Source organism: Calonectris borealis, chromosome 4 (assembly GCF_964195595.1).
Source record: "Calonectris borealis chromosome 4, bCalBor7.hap1.2, whole genome shotgun sequence".
Classification (NCBI taxonomy): Eukaryota; Metazoa; Chordata; class Aves; order Procellariiformes; family Procellariidae; genus Calonectris; species Calonectris borealis.
In genome coordinates this window covers 65,316,058-65,332,565 of record NC_134315.1, presented here as the reverse complement: position 1 = coordinate 65,332,565, position 16,508 = coordinate 65,316,058, and the positions used below count along the sequence as shown (strand labels likewise).

General features: G+C 41.5%; 1 protein-coding gene across 1 annotated transcript in view; it reads right to left on the bottom strand.

Annotated features, from left to right (window-relative positions):
* The window catches only part of ARHGAP24 (Rho GTPase activating protein 24), a 245,542-nt gene extending 229,880 nt beyond the window's left edge, over positions 1 to 15,662 (bottom strand). The window contains exon 1 of the mRNA XM_075149903.1: positions 14,995 to 15,662. The gene's annotated coding sequence lies outside the window, so the exon portion shown is untranslated. The remainder of the gene's footprint in view (positions 1 to 14,994) is intronic.
* Between the last annotated feature and the right edge of the window lie 846 nt (positions 15,663 to 16,508).

The window sequence follows — 16,508 nt, the reverse complement described above, 5'->3', positions numbered from 1 at the left end:
ACTTTTTTTTTTATTTGCCAGCCCTGCACACCCACAAAGGGGCCAGTCAAAATCTGGCTGTCAAGAAGAATGGTAAAAAATTTGCTCTTATTATAACATACTTGTATTCAGCCATCACACAAGCTTACAAGAGTTCATCGTACTTTGGTAACAACTAAAACTTTTCTGATGAACAGCTTCGCCATTTTAGCTGCAAAAAACCACAGCAAAATTAGAATAACTATGCAAAAAAGTGTAAGTTATGCTGAAGACCTTTGCTCTAAATTAATTATTGAGAAAAGACTGAATCATTCACAACATACTTTATAATTTGCTGATGCTTAAGCCTATTTATGTGGCTTTTAAAACGCTGCAACATATCCTAAGTGAAATATGAAATTATGGATGGCTAACTGAAATGATAGGGGACTCATATTTTAATCATTGCTCAAAAAAAGCAGCAGTTTCAAGTTCACCATTACATTTAAGACAATTCTCAAGGCACTAAGTCACTTAAGATCATTTGTAATCACTTAATTTAACTTTCTGTTCCCCCACCCCAAATGCTCAAAATAATGCAGCATTTTTGTAAAATGCCACCCTGAACTATTCAAAGTTTTCCTGAATTCTACAGTGAGATACAATCCAGTATTTTGCTTGGTTGTGCTTGACGTTTGTGATCAATAACACTATGTGGTGTCTGTTTCCTGACTGATGGAGAGAATTTATTTTCTTGCAAGGGAACACTTGCAAACTGTTCACATTTAATATTACTTCTTCACAAATGCCTTAGAAAGTTTAACAGCTGTGTAGAAGCACACATTCATGCTACTAAATGACATAAAGTATGACTATTAACAAGAAGCAAAAACACTGAATAAGTGACAGCTTGGGTAAAGTGAAGGGGTGCAAAAGCTGGGAGAGCCATAGCAATTACTGATTTTCTACCATCGAGATTTTTTTTCCCCAGGTCTGCAAATGCCATCATTACATTTAAATTTCTTATCTGTATGGACAATGAGAATAACAATGTTTAAAACAATTCAACGACACTTCTCAAGGAGGCAGGCTGAAGTGTCTTATTTTTCCTGTAATACGTTTTCCATATTCCACAATCCATTTTCAGCAGAGAATTTTGTAGATCTCCACTCTACACATCATTTTGCAGACAACCACCTTCACTTATCTCCCTACAAATCAAGGTAATTCTACAAGGTTTTCTCAGAGTAAACTAGCATAGCATATGACAGATCAATGGGTGACAAAAGATAAAACAACGGAAAAACACTACAACTAGAAAATTAAGCACTTTTAGACAGTCCATGAGGTAACATGCAATGCTAAAAAATATAATGATATGACATCAAGAATCAATCACATACATCTGAATTTCATTTGTTAGCTGTTGAAATGTTGCCAAGTCAAGCAAAAAAGTTATAATTCACTCACAAGGCCAAATTTAAGCCTAGATGCCACTAGCAGAAACTGGTAGCAACAGATCTAGGGCTATGTTTTCAGGATCTCTAAGACAAAGCAGCTCTGATATATTTACAAAGAAAGAAAACATGCAAGAAAAATTACTGCCTCCTTTTCCATGGACTCCTTGTCTGAACAACACCAGTTTATCAAGTGAATTCAATCCTGTCCTAAGTGTACAAGTGTTAAGACCAAGGCTTTCTTCCCCATTTCCCAACCTCAGAGGCTTTAGTATTACTCTCCCATCTCTAGAATACCTACCATGAGAGGTTTTTTCTACCTCTGCACCTTCCTTTACTGTTTCACAAAATTCATGACCAAAACAATCAGCCATTCTAATGTTACAATGGAGCACCAAGGCCTTAATGAGAGATGCTACTTAATGGTAAACCTTTATTTGTTTTTCACTTCAAACGTAATTTAAACCAATGGAATCAACAATTTTATTATACTATATGACATGGCTTATATATATTAAACAGGATCAGTAAAAATCTCGTAATATAAAAAAAAATATTCAGATCACTCCAACCAAACAGCAATTTTACCCTGTGCTTTTTTGTCCCAGCATGGCAAGTGAGTATCTTCTGTCTCACCAATACCATCTTGGAATTCAGTGACCTTTTGATGACAACTTGGTCAAAACTAATATATTTTCACATAAGCTTTCAGCTAAAACACCCCGTCTTTCTGCAGAGGTATTTCAGCACCACCATCACCAGAAATATGACAAGTTGCAGCTTAAAAACACTCTCTAAATAGCTCTCTAAAATTTTAATAGGCCGGTTAAAGGGGGAGAAATTACAGGATCATGTCACGATTTCCACACTACTTTACTTTTTCCTACCTTATTAGCCTCAAAAATTCTGCAAATGATGGACTAGCCAAAAAACACAGTTTCTTTTTGTTCCACTTTCAATGAGTCTCTGAACGAACTATTTGCTCATATCAGTTTCCAAGCAATCTGTCTAGGCATCCAAGTTTATAAACTAGAAGAACCATTCAAGCCTCCTTGCTTTTAAACATATCCAAACCAAGAAGCTTGTTTAACAGGCCTATTAGGCTCCGTGATTTATTTCTTCACATTTCCAATAAATCATCTTTTTGTTTTTTTGCGATAAGACTTCAACCCTTTCATTGCTAGTCATCTATAGCAGATGCCAAAAAGCTGTGCTTCTACGTGCTTCTGAAAACACACAAAAAAAATCTACCTTCTCCAGACCTCCAGCAGCACACACAGCTCATTTCTGAGCTCAAGTTTTCATCCAATTTTTTAAGCTCAGACATTAACTTCACACTAATCTAAAAAGGACCTTGCTACCACCAGCTCCACACTTAGTATTTTTCAAGTTAGCATCCATAAGTCTGCATTCATCCTTTCAGCTGTACTGTTATACCACAGCCAATATTCAACAGATACTGGCTGAAACTGTCAGTAATCTCCCTGTACAGAGAGATTTTAGACATGCTTGCTATTTGGTTTCCATGCTTCTAGGCAATTCCCTAATGCCTTTGGTTATTCTCCAGGGCAACATTACCTCTTTACTGCTTGAAATCATGAAAGGGTGGATCAAAGGCAAGAATAAATCTTATCTAGGGATATAAAAGAAAACGTACTCTATCTTACTTATTTACTTATTCTCAAAAGCACTGGGGTGGGTAAATGCAAGACTTTCAGCTGTAGGCACTGCAAGTCACAATTTCTAAATAGCAGAAATTCTACATAGGTAGAAGAGACAGGCAGAAGAACAGTTCTTTCTGGAAATCCCAGACTACCTTACCTTGCTGATATTACTAAATATTCCTTCAGTGGAAGATTTGGCTAATGGTCCACCTTTTATGTCAGCATGCCATAACAGTAAAAATGGGCAGACAGGGACCATCCTTCAAGTAAAATAGGTTTCTTTTTTATCTTATCTGCCTTTCCATCCCAGACTTAATAAGTTAGATCACTGAAAATGGAAAACAAACACTGTCTTTCCATACATAAAGATGTAGAGGAGGTGTGCACCACGCATATTAAAGAACAGGACTTCATAAAGCTCAGTAACATGCAAAAAGAAGTCTTCCATGAAAGAAAGGTGTAGATGTAACAGGAAGTATCATGGGATTTTTTGAGTACTTCAAGACTACTTTGAATAAGATGTGTACAAACCATATCTCACAACGGACCTCTGATCCCCAGCTAGGGATGAAAAGAGCAATGAGGCCATGAATCAGTAAGGTATGTGACACTATTCACGTTAGAGCTCTCTATTTAAGGTACGTGACAGAGGAAACTGAACAGCCCACTGACTTGTCACACACACAGAAGTCCATCATGTGGCACCTCCAAGATTCAGAAGAAAATACTAAACTTTTCTCCCAGAAGAAAGTACAAAAAGAAGAGGAATGTTCCTGCAGCTCAAAAATCAAACCATTGAGTGAAAAAATGTTATCACAGCTACCATACCCTTTTTCCCCCGACAGCCGTGTTGTATGGAGATTTGTTGGATATTTTATGGCATCAGAAAATAAGTATAACCTAACTTAAAGTATCTTCATAACTGAGTGGTATCATAGGCTTCAGACACTCGATTTTGGTTTTGTCTATACCCAGACAATCCCACCAGCCTGACTAAGACACTACAGCTATAAAGCAGAGGAGGGTATTCAGCTTCTTAACAATATATGTCGTAGTGCCACAATGGTGAGCAAAGTTACCAAAGCTAACTTCTCCTCAGAAGTCTAAGCTTATGGGACACCACGGGCTTGCAGCCCAGCTGTGCGTTTTGAGCAGCATCACCTCGTACAAAACACCTGTTATGAACTACGAATGCTTCTACACAGACCCTTCCTTTCCCCTCCAACAAGGCTGGAGGCTCGGTGCACAGCCCAGCAGCACAGACCTGCCCTTGCCAGAGGCAGAAATCTAAGGATCCTTCTTGTCTCAAGGTAATAATGACTTACAAGGGAGAGCTAAATGGCAGGTGAAAGCTTTTAATGAACTCTGAGGCAAAAAAGCGCAAAAAATTTGACTAGTCATTTGAGAAATAATTAGCTCCTCATGCCACATTTCCACATCTACCAACACATCCCAATCGCTCTGTCTACAATTTAGCAGTCCAGCAGCACTACCAGACAAACGGTCTGCAAGTGAAATCAGATCTATTCCCTGTCCTACCTACCTGTCCACAGCAACACCTCAGTAGTAAGTGCCTGTTTTTCACATCCTTAGAAAAGAAATTGAAATACTGCAAAGGCGTGTCCCTCTGAAATCTCTCAGTAGCACTGCATGTATCCCATTATTCCAGTTTTATCCCCTCCACTGTAGAAGAGTGACCTTTTCGTTATTGTTTCATTGTCCTGGGTTCATTCAGCGTTTGGTATAACAGCACAAACTAGAAATTATTTCCTTTACTGGGTATTTCCACAAAGTATTGTACAATAATTTATCATTATTTACTGGACACCTAAGTAAGGTGCAAAATACTTACTGCATAGTCATATATAGACTAACAATAACTAATACGTCCTTTTGGCTAAGATACCATTTTCTAGTAGTCCCTATGAAAGTAAGAAATGGTAAAACTCACGTTTCACAGCCTTCTTGTTCATGCTGGGAGATGAAGATCTCTGAAGCAGTGTCGCAGGAGTGACACCATCAAATAACATGCAAACATCTAAAGGGAGTCTCAGCATTTAGGATTTTATTTCTAATGCTAGCAGAGGATCACCCCTATGGCAAACTCCTGTTCTGCACTTTTCCAGTTGCCAAGGAAAGGTATCGGGAGCTGTGTGAGCTTGCATTGTACAGCAGTGCTGCACGATGGCTTAATCTCGTTACATGATAAATAGTCTTGACACTGCATATGCCATGTGGTGCACACTCAACCGGCTGCCTTAGTCCTTTCCTGGTGTCAGCCAAGAGCACCGCGAGTTTAGTGAGCCCAGGCTGACAGCAGGAGCACAAGAGGTACACATGGAAATCTGGCACATACTAAACAGGAGAGGACTTGACCAAGATACTTTAACCAACCGCAAGATACTTTAAGTGCTATACGTAAGAAACTGTGCCAAGCTCCTCAGTTTACAGAGTCATCATCACAGCTGCCCCCTGCTACTTCTCAGAAGCTTCCCTCTCCCCTTACGCCTGGCAGACGGCAGCATTTGAAGGGACTAACGTGGCTGCTCCCATACAAAGACCCACAGACCACTGCAAAGGGCAAGTCAACAACCATTTCTAAATGTGGTAAAGCCTACCAGTAACAGCTGGCCAAATCAGGAGTTGAATCATCATGGCAAGTGACCAGAATTGTTTGTAACATCAATGTTAAAACGTAGTAAACTCTTCAAAATCAGTAAAGTTACCAGAAATTAATAGTCGGCTCATTACAGGACAGAATCATCACAGTGAAAATAATAAGGGTCCTACTATGAGCATGTTGATTTGCTGTTGATTATATTTTTGCCCTGACACATCTTATAATACATATAAAATATTCCTATGGTTAGGGACCAGACTATTCTTTTACAACTGTCCACACATGACAAACAGGCAGGACAGGAAAGGACCTCCCAATTCATTAAGCCCAGCTTCTGAAGCCCCACGGGAGCCGGCAACACGGTTACTTTCAAACAGTGAAAAAGCACCATCAAAACAGCTATTTTAATATTTCGCCTTTCCCCCGACCCAGCAGTCTCAAGGCTACCCAGGAACTCCTTACTCTGTTAGAAATTTTTTTTCATACCAGCACACTCATGGGCAGTCTACACCAATTTACTCCTGCATTATCACCCAAAATAGTTCTGTTCCCTCCCTGATGTTTACCCACCTGATAAATTTACGTGCTGAGATTAAGGCTGCTCTCTCATTTTCACTAGAATACACAAAGCCAGGCCTGATTTTCTCTTAAAAAAGAGGACTGAAGCATGGCTGGTTAAGTCTAGGCAGCAGACATCATACATATACCAGGTTACACGGAAAACTAAACAACCCAAAAGCACCAGGTATCTTTTGCTTGTGGACAGATATATATTGTTTTCCGTAAGTTTTCATTACTCAAAAACACTACTTAGAATCATAGAATCATTAAGGTTGGAAAAGACCTCTAAGATCATCGAGTCCAGCCATCAACCCAACACCACCATGCCCACTAAACCATGTCCCTAAGCGCCACATCTACATGTCTTTTAAATACTTCCAGGGATGGTGACTCAGCCACTTCCCTGGGCAGCCTGTTCCAAGGCCTGACCACTCTTTCAGTAAAGAAATTTCTCCTAATGTTCAATCTAAACCTCCCTTGGCGCAACTTGAGGCCATTTCCTCTCATCCTATCGCTAGTTACTTGGGAGAAGAGACCAACACCCACCTCGCTACAACCTCCTGTCAGGTAGCTGTAGAGCGCGATGAGGTCTCCCCTCAGCCTCCTCTTCTCCAGACTAAACAGTCCCAGTTCCCCCAGCCGCTCCTCATAAGACTTGTGCTCCAGGCCCTTCACCAGCTTCGTTGCCCACCTCTGGACACGCTCCAGCACCTCCATGTCCTTCTTGTAGTGAGGGGCCCAAAACTGAACACGGTATTCGAGGTGCGGCCTCACCAGTGCCGAGTACAGGGGCACGATCACCTCCCTGCTCCTGCTGGCCACACTATTTCTGATACAGGCCAGGATGCCGTTGGCCTTCTTGGCCACCTGAGCACACTGCCGGCTCATGTTCAGCTGGCTGTCAACCAGCACCCCCAGGTCCTTTTCTACCGGACAGCTTTCCAGCCACTCTTCCCCACGCCTGTAGCGTTGCATATGATATATATTGTTTTTCATAAGTTTTCATTACTCAAAAACACTACTTACAACATGCCTTCTTACAGCTTCTTGCCGCTTACTTATTTCTGTCCCCCGAGAGAAAAACCCAACCTAAGAAAGCCTGCTGGCATCAAGACATAGATCTCTATTTATACAAATGTATGTTTTTCTAAATATCATTTATTATACATTTCTGGAGGATGACATTAACTGACTCCAGTTTGAGCCCTGTACTCTCCTAGGAGGAGAAGGGGTTTCAACATCATGCATCAAATGTTAATAATGTCTTACATTCCAATTAATTTATTGACTTTTGAAGAATTTTTACTTGAATTGTATTTAAAATGGCACCTTCAAGATTTCTCACTGCCATGTAATGGAATTGTATTTGCTTTTTTTAAAACAGTGAATAAACCTGTCTTACAGTGGATGCTGAATGATATTTTGCAAGAGATGAACAAAATTAGTCCCCAATCTTGAAACCAGTTGTTGATTGGCGCGGAGGGAGGGGTTGCTACTATGCTTTCATTCTGAAACTTCATTTTTAGCCACACTGCAGAACTCTGTCAGAACGAGCTTTTTGACCAGGACTTTTCCTATTCACTTCTAAACTCAGAAAATTTTACATTGAAGTTACTGAGATCAAATCAATTTGGGTTCCAGCAATGCTATTAAGATCCCCAGTTACTACAGTCAGAGTCTGACTCTCAAAGCCCATTTGCAAAGCTCACATTTTAGGACACTTCCATTTAGCTCTACTGAATACAGAGCATAAGCAGGCTTTGTACTTACAAACATAAAATAAGAATTCACAGTCCTTTTAAAAAAAGGTACATCACTAACTTCAAACTAAAAGACATTGCAAGTTTTCTCTTTCTGCAGGCAGGCCCTTTAACATTTCTCCTTCAGTTTGCTTGCTTTTTAGGAGAAATTAAAAAAAGAGAAGAAAAAAGAAACATCTGTGGGAACAGCTGCACAAATATTGCAACTGCCAGAGATAAGATTTCTTTCTAGCATCCACGATTTCTTGTTTTGTGTTTTTCAAGACCACTTAGTAGTGCATAACCACAGTGACTATCCATGCATCTGACATGCAATTTTGATCTCAGTCACGGATAAGAGGTAAAAGCTCGACATAAGCCCACCATAGAGACACACAAACACACACACAGAGAAAACAACCAGAAACCCAAACCCTTGAAGGAAGTGTCTAGGCTCCACCATGTAAAAGCTTATACAGCAAATAAGCTGCTCGCTCTGACTTCTGGTGGATAATCAAAATACCATGGTAGGTAGTTTATAATTATAAGCAGATGTACAGCACAGCTTTTTCCTTCATCGTTATCTCACATTTAACAACAACACTAAGACCCCAAATTACTCAGCGCACTTTCCAAGACAATACTTTGATAATTAGGCAATGATATCATTAAATAAATAGATTTCCAGAAGTCTGTCTTCATCTCCTAGAGACATGTCTGCATTTACATGCTTCTCTTCAAATTGCAGCTATCTGTTATGCTCCAACAGGAAGCATTAAGAATGAGTTTTATCATGTTCTGTGCTATATATTGATAACCGTAATTCCTATTTCCCAGTCCAAGCCGAAGTCGGTAAGGTGAATATGATTAGCACTCCATTACAGTAATAATCAACTAAATTAAAGTAGCCAGTTCTAAATACACACAGCCATGGTGGCAACAAGATCTTGGAGCTATTGTAGAATGCAGAGCTCCTCAAGGTTTACGGATTTACTAAAACTTTTTTCTCCAAAAATACTGAAAGAATTATTAACCATTTTGGCCATGGAGGGCAGTTGCCACACCCAGATGATCCACAGAGTAGGATTTGAAGAATAAGAAGCAAAGCTAATTGTCTGTAGCCTCTGCATTATTTTTTTTCTCAAGCAACTCAAGAGGGCCTTAAGCATACTTTAAGTCACCCCTGATTGTAGTGCTCTCCCATTTGCTGAACAGTCATTTAGCATGCTGGGATTGTCGGAGCACAGTAGCACTTCAGCTTCTTGTTTTTCCATCTCTGCAGTGTCGGCTGTCAAGCAGGGTATGTAGAGAAAGACTCCCTACTTCAGTAAGCTCCAGCATGCTTCAGGGGGTCTGCTCCACTTGAATTCATGTGATCCACTCTTGTGATTCATTTTCTAAATACTCATCCTGTAAGATTGTGCCCACACATCCCCACAGCACTACTTGGAAAACAAGATTGTGTTCTTTAAAAATCAAAAGCACAAAGATTCATCACAACTTTCTTTGCAACACCAGCCCTTATCCTTCCTTATGTCCACACATTTCCAACTGAAGAAGGCAAGCCTTCACGTATAGCAGACCACGGTCTGCTGTGGTCATTAAGCTGCTTTCCATCAAGCCCCAAACAGAGTATCAGATGGGTTTTTTCCCCATACATACGTAACACCCAAACAAAAGAGGGTAAAAATGAACAAATGGATGGCTACAATGGGACAGAAAGGGTCCACCCAGCCCAGCATCCCATCTCCAACTGTGACTAAAGTAAAAACTCAGGGACAAGCAGGATAACTAAGACAAGCACACAATAATACTTTCGGCTAGCTACCCCTTAAAACAGGGTTTTCCCTTTACTAACCACAACATTTTCTGGCAAGTACTTGTGCATCTTAATTACACCTTATTTACATCTTGTGCACAGTACTACCTCCTTTCATTTGTTTTTAGCCTGCCACCATCACTCTTGGATACACCCTGGGATCCCTGTACTGAAAATAAGGGAAGAACTGGCCTCTGCTCACCCTTTCCCTGCCACTCGTTAATGCAGTTTTCTCAGTCATCTCATCTCCAGGCTGAAAAGTTCCTTCCTGCTCCGCTGTTTCTTGGACAGAAGCTGTGCTGTGTCCTTGACCATTCTTGTCGCCCTTTTTAAAACTTTTTCCAGCTTAAGCTGCAAACTACTAGCACTTTTGGGCAGCAAGGAACTCTCCTGGTTTCACCTCTAGCCTTCTTCACATTTTTCTTCTCACAACAGAGGATGTGGTAGCTGGGGGAGGTTAAAGAAACAGCTAGAAAGGCAGCTTATGGAAAATCTAGGATGCCGCCGCTGGAGCTGAGATCGGGTCATTTGAGTGAGGATTAAATAGAAGGCTACTTTCTCTGCCTACTGAAGGAGCACTTTACCTCCTTACAAAACAGGGAAATAGCTCAAAATATGGAAATAGCCCAGACCACACCAGGAAAAAGCATGTTTGGTTCTCCCAATTAGTGACATCTAGAGGGATCTTACTGCCTCGCAGATACAGGCAAATTGCTGGGTTTTTGCATTTTACTTTTTATAACACTTCATGATTGTTCAATTTGGCAGGCCAAGAACATCAGTCCAGTTAAAATTCAAGCTGCTCTAAAAGCAAAGGCAGATGTGGGAAAAGGACAACAGGAACACACCAGTTACTTCTTGGAAGTAACAGACATGAAAAATGTCTTCACTGAAGAGCTACTAATCATAACTGCTATTATACAAAATTGCACACAACTAAATACAGGAAAATGAAAGGTATTTCATTACAGGAAACTATATAAACATTGCCATGGAATTCAACATGTGTTGCTGAAGTTTGTCTCATTGAGCCATGGAGCATGAAAAGCCCCTCCAAACTACCCAGTAAACAACACAAATTTGTTAAAGTTAAAAGCACTAAGCTCTGGCTTGGTGGAGCATGACATTTTCATTAGGAAAGCCCAATGAAACAAGAGCTGAGCCAGGCAGACAAAATTAATTCAAACAGTTAACTGGTAAGTCAAAAACCATGACCGTAAACAAAAAAGCATTATGCTGCAGGTGGTTTCTAGTCGCAGGGAAACTATCTTATTTTGCAGTTTAGCCAATGACTTGGAAGAAAAAAGAAAAAAAAAAGATCATGACTGAAAGACTGTGCAGGTGACAAGTACCAAGGAAGCCATGAATTACAAAGAGGAAGCAACTGACAGACAGTCATCTGTGCACCAGCCTGTGTGTTCTTGCTCAACAAACGCACAAGTTGTGAAGAACTGACAATACCTGAATGCATCCTCCTGAAGGAAAAACCGAGGTCCCTATTCAACATAACAGCCTCATCTCTAGTGTCATCACAAGACTATTATTGAACAAGGAAAAAGAAAGTATAAAGATCATTGTGCCTCTGGATTTTACAGGACCACACCCTAAGAATTACCTCCAGCAGTGGTATTCAAACATCTAGAAGCATTTTGGAAAACTGGAAACCATTTTAAAAAGGTTGGAATAATTAAAGAATGGGAGAGCGTAATGAAGGAACTCTATTTTCCACTTCTACAAAGAGAAGGTAAAGAATAAGATAGTAACTCCAGAGGGAGCAGAAATTTGGATAGAGAAGGCTATTAAACATACAAAGAGCTAATAAGAACCAGACCTAACAAAGCTGGTAGTTAAAGACAATCAAATAAAACAAGCAGTAAAGCACATAATTTAACACTGATGATAATTACACCAAGTGAATATACTGCAGAGCATTGAGTCTATCAAGTAACTTTCTGTTAGCAAAACAGGATATTTTTCGAAAATAAGTGATCTAGCTAATAACGGGAGCTAATCAAGGACCCTTAAGGTTCATTTTGGATTCATAATCAATTAAATACAAAATAAATTTACCATCCACACTTTGATCACCCAAATGTAACTAGCAAAATGGTGAAGTAGAAGGAAAGAGTCAGGAAATGTAGAAGAAGCTGCAGAATAGGAAGAAGTTTCTCAGCATGCAGCTCCTCGCACCAAGATCAGCCACCTGCAGACTGGCTGCCACAGCTGGCTTGCAGGCACAAGCCTGGGGGTACCTATTGAACGTAAAGATGACAAAACCATGAGGCTGGGGAGGCATCAGCTGCTGGCTGTCCTGCTGAGGTTGGGACACTGCAGGGACCAAAGTGAGCTGCTTCCTAACACCATCCAGCTGCTTCTGGGAGCTAATGCACAGTGCCCTGGCAAGGCAGCCTCTCCTGGCTCCCACAGTACCGCTGCCACCAAAGGCTGTGTGCCCTCCCCGCTGCTATAAGGCTGGGATTTCAGCACCATTTGATTACATCTCTGCAGATGAAGAGTCTTTATTTGTCTCAGCACAGGGCTTGTTGATGTTTGCTATGCTGCTGAAGCTAAAGTACACCGATCTTTGAGATGTCTGATATATTCATACTCTTTTGAGTGATATAGAACTGAGCCACCTTTTCTTCCCCAATTAAAAAAAAGCTATCTAATCAAGGTTTTCTAAATAAATGCAGGCAACAACTATAAAAAACAATCCTAACTTGAAATCCTTGCTTTTAGCATAATAGAAACTAACATAGACCAAATCTTACCACTAGCACTTTCTGCAGTCTTACAAGTAGGAAGAGAATCTTCCTGGAGTTTTCCAGCTGGAAATTTGGCCTCTGTTGCCTTTTTGAGTTTCTATTCTTCCCAAAACTGGCAGTGGAGTAACAAGTTTCATAAAAAGCTGTGTGCTTCCTTACCGTCCAACAATATCAGCCACTCATCTTACCTGGAGTCCGTACCATTACAGAAAGCCAAGTTCCAGACAGTGAACAAAAAAACCATATACCAGATATCCTCCTTCAGTGTTTTTCTTGTTTTAGCATGCCAAGAGAAGACAACCTTTTATTTTTCTTCCTGGTTGAAAGCTAACATACAGTTCATTCACCCGCAAGACAGCTTACAACACAAATGCCACCCCAATATTATAAAGTGTCGCACTCTGTTCCAGAAGGGTATTTTTAAAAAAATCATGTCAAGCATTCCCTCTGCCCGATATAGATAAAGCCAGTAAAGCCTGCAGAGAAGACAGCTAAAGGTAATAGGATGCAAATCACTTCAAACTATCCACCGTGAATTTCAACTCCCTTTTTTTTTTCCTACATGGTGTGTTTAAAAAAATCAGATATTGAAACAAGCAGCAAGAGATTAAAAGGTCCTGAGAAATGCCTGTGTGCTATAGCTACACATGGAGATCGCAAGGGTTTTCTATTCTAGTTACTTCTGAAGACATGACCTTATCAGGCATTCAAACTCCTACTTTTGAGGCCATTTCCTTTACGGGATCTTCATTTCTAGCTTTCTAAACTCCATCTTCAGAAAACTTAACCCAGCTATAGGACCACTAATAAAAGCAATTTTCACCCACCAGCCTGCAAACACATGAGAGGCACATGTCTTAAAGGAATAACCCATAGCCTCCCTCTCACTTGCGCCCAGAAGCACATTGCCATACAGCGCAAAGAAGTCATGCCCTCCACACAGAATCATGTTGTTAGCTGAATTATCTACACGGCTTTACATTTTTTATTTACTGTGGGGCTTACTTTTTTTTTGGGGGGGGGGGGGGGCACACTATTTATTCCAAACTAAACCTATCTAATTTCATTAAAGAATGAAAGCCAAGTAAAGAACAAGAGAAGAAAAAAGCAGCTGAGAGACAGGACAACAATCAAAGAAGAGGCAGACAAATAACTTTAGACACCATGCATAAAGAAATATGAGTTCTAAGCACATTTATTTTTAACACAAGTCACTGTATCGTGTACTAGAAGATGCCTTTTGCAATAACAAAACCTGCCACAACATGAAAATTTCATGGGACTGGAAACAAGCACTTGACTCTCAGTCCTTCCTTCTCTCTACCTCTGCTTGTAACTCTGCATGCCTTCTGTGAGTATGAGATGTGACTTAAATGATTTTTAGCTAGGACAAGGTGCTTTGCCCCTTGTATTGATAAGTCCCTCTCCCTTAATTCTTACCTCACGGGGAATCCTTTTCCTCTGAACGTACAGAAGTTATTGTCACCAGGTACAGAACTACTCCGCAACAGAAAAACTTAACCTAACAGCATCTTAATACTTGCTGATCTAATAAGAGTTATCACCCTCTCCCAGCAACCACGCTACTTAACACAGACAAACAGAATTCAGATTAATATTAGACAAACTCAGTGTTATGAAGTCACTGTGCTACACAGGGAATTAATTTGGTTTCTTATTTCTATACAGGACAAGGGTACCTATCTAAAAAAACCCTGCTGTTTATTTCCAGTCATCTGTTGTAAAAAATGTTTCTAACATTATCAAACATGAATTATTTACTACTCTGCACTCTGTTGAAAGAAGAAAACCCCCAAACTGACAACATACATGCATGTTACTGCTAAGGAAGATAGCAAGATAAATATGCCATACAAGCCCAATGAAGGAAAAAAAGAGAAGACAATTACTCCCTTATCTTAAAACGAAATCCACTCAGTAGCTCTAAAAATCCACTGAAGATTCCCTAACTCTTTTGTGATTATTATCAAAGTCCTTATTGTAAAGTCTGTCCCAGTGAGGACCTTGTCTGAAAGCCTGCTACAGATATTTGTGTAGGAGGAAGATTTTAAGACAACCATCACAAATCCAAAGATGAAAACTAACATGGAGATTGCAGAAAGCACAACGGGCTTTTACTTATTATATTTAAGCCAACAAGTAGTCAGATGACACATACTCTGCTTGTACCCCTACAACCAATAAAAAGGAATCCTGTTATGAAGTATTTAACATTGTTAAGAAGTAACAGCACATAATAACACTTACAGATGCCTCACACAGCCCCCGGCAGCCAAGAACAGCCGTAACACACACAGACAGCTGCTGCCACTGCTTCCTGGTCTGCAGCAGTTATCTGTCCTGCAAAGACCACACGGTTTTGTCACCAAAATCGCATCAATGCTACCTACCCTGGTTTCAGCTGCAGTGCTGACTCAATCCAGCGAGAGCTCCGACACTGCCGCGGACCAGGATTCCTACCTTCCACAAGCAGGGTCAGTATTCTCACCCATCAACGCGGTGGCTGCTCAAGACAAATTCGGAAACAGTGACAGCTTGTTTCAGCTTGACTGCACTTCGGAGTTTCTTTTCCGTCCCCCTCTCTCAGCCGCTCAGAGGATCTGTGCACACACGGGGCTACCACCACCACACGGGAGCTCCGCGCTCCCACCGTGCGTCCTCGAGAAATCCCAGCCGCCGCGCCAGGAGCAGCCCAAGAAGTTAGAAAGAGTGGCTCTGTGTGTACGGATGTGTAAATACACAGTACGAGAGGCTGGAACGGCCTCCCAGGGCCAGCCCTCAGCCGCAGCCCCGGGTTTCAGGTTTCATTGGCAGCTGGCAGCTCTGGAGCGCGCCAGCGGCACTGCCGTTGCGCCGGGGAGGAATCCGGCTCCCTTCCCAGACATCTCTGGAAATCCCAGCGACGCGGCACCCGCCGCCCCGACAGCGCCTGGAGATCCTCCGTTAACTGTTTCACCGTCCTTGCCGCTGTTGGTGCTGCGGAGCAGGGTCCGCACTCTCTCAGGGGGACGACAACGGGCGCTACGCCCTGCGATTTCTCACGGCGCTACCGTGCACTTCTGCCAGAGACCTTACACAACGCAGCCGCAACTTGATCGTGCCCTCGGGACAAGGGGCTCCGCTCCTGCTGCACGCGTAGGAGACGGCCATCAACTGACACCGAGACACCGTGTGACCCTACGCTGATTTTGCTGCCCCCCTTCCCTTTTCTATTTTTGCCTGTGCTGCCTCTTTAGTCAACTAAACACACTCTTAAGTGGTCTTGACTCATCTGCTTTCAACAGCCTGCATCTCCGCGACTTAGTACGATGGTCTGTTTAAGGAGGACTAAGGATTTTACCTGGCGTGGACCTGACAGAGGTCTCCATGGGATCTGTACAAGGAGGGCTGTGTGCCTTCTCTGCAGGCCCAGCTCTGACTCAGTTGCACAGCAGAAATCAGAATGAGAATTATGATGGAAACTGCAGCTGTAATTGGGTTTCAGGAGCTGCCGTTCCCTCTCTGAACGGCACAACTGTCGTCTGCTCCTGGGTGACTCAGTGAGCGTGAGGCTGCACTCTACTTTTCCCCATACTCAGAGAGGGCAATGAATGATGTGTAACCTCCGTTCTCCCTCCCACCACCTCAGTCCAGCACATCAGACCCCACAGTACTGGTTTTAGGTGGAAACACAACCTTTCTTGGAACATCCTAATTGCCCTGTGTTACTGGCCTCTTCCTTCAGACCCCCATCAGGAGACAAAAAGCAGTTTCTAATACTATACCACAATGAGATCATAAGAAAAAATTACTACTAATAATAGATGAAAACAGCACAACATTACACTTTCAAGCCCAAGCAGGGTTCTGCATGCTGTACACATTAACAACAAAACCCTGCCCATTTTCAGCTACACATACCAGG